General features: G+C 46.2%; 1 pseudogene; it reads right to left on the minus strand.

Annotated features, from left to right (window-relative positions):
* Positions 1-1,115: 1,115 nt before the first annotated feature.
* LOC101641622 lies at positions 1,116-1,847 on the minus strand (annotated as a pseudogene).
* Between the last annotated feature and the right edge of the window lie 524 nt (positions 1,848-2,371).

Raw genomic sequence — 2,371 nt, forward strand, 5'->3', positions numbered from 1 at the left:
CTGTGCTCAATAGGGTTGTAAGTGGGGATTTGGGGAAGTAGATCACCAGGCCTCTCTCCTTTGTCTGTCTTAGTCTGGAAGCTATACGGACACCTGTCCACTCTGGGTGACCTCACTGCACCTTCAAATATCAGTGGCGTACCTTCCAGCATTTGTGCAACGCCTCAGCCATCCTAGTAAGGCAGGCAGACAGATGGGGGTGGGGTGGGGGGTCCTTTCACTACAGACTGTCAACTTTTTCTCTAGAATGGCTATACCTGTGGACATGCCCATGAGCAATTCCCAACCCTCACCTGTGCCCAGTATTATACACCCAGCCCTCTCGGTGTTGCCAAACTGATGGAGATGGCTTCTCACTGTTGTCTCACTTAGTGTCTCCGATGACGTTTGCATCTACGCATCTCCACTCCTCTCAGACATTCAGATTTCCCTCTGTGAATTGCCAGTTCCTCTCCTCCGCTCATTTCCCCGTCAGCTTTTCTGTTCCTTTGTCACTGGTTTGCAGGAATTCCAGGTGTATTCTGGCAGCCTTAGATTTTGCAAACATCTTTTATGAATCAGTTTTCCATTAGAGAGTGTTGTCCATGGAATCCGTCACTGAACAGAACTTTTTGATGCAGTAAAAACTTTGAAAGCCAGAACCTGTGTAAGGCAGAAAGCAGAAATCTCAAATATTTTCTACTAAAAGCAAGTGAGAGGGAGGTGGTAAGAATGCACTGTTAAAGGCATAAAACCTGCAAGACCTGGAAACATGAGAGCATCTCGGCTCAAGTAGGTCTCACCGCATAAGCAATGCTGGCTTTTCTTTCTTTCTTTTACATTTTAATCACTTTATTGGGGGCTCTTATAGCTCTTATAACAATCCATACATCCCTTGTGTCAAACACATTTGTATATATGTTGCCATCATCCTTTTCAAAATATTTTCTTTCTTTTTTTTTGAGTTAAAGTTTATTGTGCCAACCTGGCCGATAAACACATGTGGGGTTAATTGAAAGGCAGAGGGATAAATGGCTCGGTGAGCCTCGCTTTTCTAGTTCTCCGGTCTCTTACTTTCTGATGGTCGGACCAGGGTGCAGCTGCCTTAGCCAGTTCCCTGCTTCAGCTGGCAAGGCTCACTTCCAGGAATGAATATGTAATAGATCTCCAGCTTCAAGGGAACATTCATATCTTCTAGCCTTGGAAAACAGTGGATACTTTGCCAAGTCTGACTTACCTATATTCAGGACTTCTGATTTAGTACCTGATAAATATGAATACTGGGCATCTCAAGGACTGAATATTGAAACACACTTTTTTCCTGCCCCTTGTATTAAGAAGTTATTCATAACATCATAATGAGTCCAGAGTTGCAATCCTGGTGAGCTAACACGAAAAACACTTGGAAAGGATGGCTCCTCTCTGAAGAAGTCTGGGAATTTAATCTCCTTCTAATCAAGGAAACTGCCTTCTGATGTCTGCAATATCCTTTCTAGGATCTTCCCCAATTGACCGTAAGTAGTACTTCTCATCCTCTGAAATAAAGAATTCTTTATGCGTTTCTTCTGCTGCCCTCTGGACCACTTTGTTAAAAGGTAATGTTTAATGAAGTCCATCTGTGGAGCAGCAGCCACATGAAACTTGACCTCTGTCGTCCCTCCTACGCAGCTTAGGGCGTCCACTGTCCATCTGCTTGTGCATGGCCCCAAATCAGTTCCTTCCAACACAAGTGGTTTTCTCAACCATGGGCAAGGGGCCGGAGGGTCTCGGTGTGATACGGCTATATGCTTGCTTGCGGTTCTCCCGGTCGCTGTCCGACAGGGCTGCCGGACTCCGGCTTTCTGGTGCGGCTGATGGGACGCCACCATTGGCCGGACTCTGCTGTTTCTGCCTCTGCTGCCTCGGCTCAGGAGCAACCCGTTTGTTCACAGAGGCATCCTCAACGCTCCCTGTTTGGGGCCTGGCTCAACATTTTCTTTCTACTTGAACCCTTGGTATCCTCATTTTTTCCCCCTCCTTCCCCCACCTTCCCACCCTCAAGAACCCTTGAAAATTATAAATGATTATTATTTTCATATCTTACACCGTCCGCTGTCTCCCTTCACCTATGTTTCTGTTGTTCATCACCCTGGGCAGGGAGGTTATACGTTGATCATTGTGATCAGTTCCCCTACTCTCCCCCCACCTCCCCCCTACCTGTATGGTATCACTACTCCCATTACTGTTCCTGGGGGGTTTATCTGTCCTGGATTCTGTGTGCGAGAGCTCTTACCTGTATCTGTGTACATGCTCTGGTCTAGCCAGATTTGTAAGGTAGAATTGGAGTCATGATAGTGGGGGGCGGGAGGAAATATTAAAGAACTAGAGGAATGTTATATGTTTCATCAGTGCT

This window comes from Echinops telfairi, unplaced genomic scaffold (genome assembly GCF_000313985.2).
Source record: "Echinops telfairi isolate 266 unplaced genomic scaffold, ASM31398v2 ScPeMD7_7457;HRSCAF=8495, whole genome shotgun sequence".
NCBI lineage: Eukaryota > Metazoa > Chordata > Mammalia > Afrosoricida > Tenrecidae > Echinops > Echinops telfairi.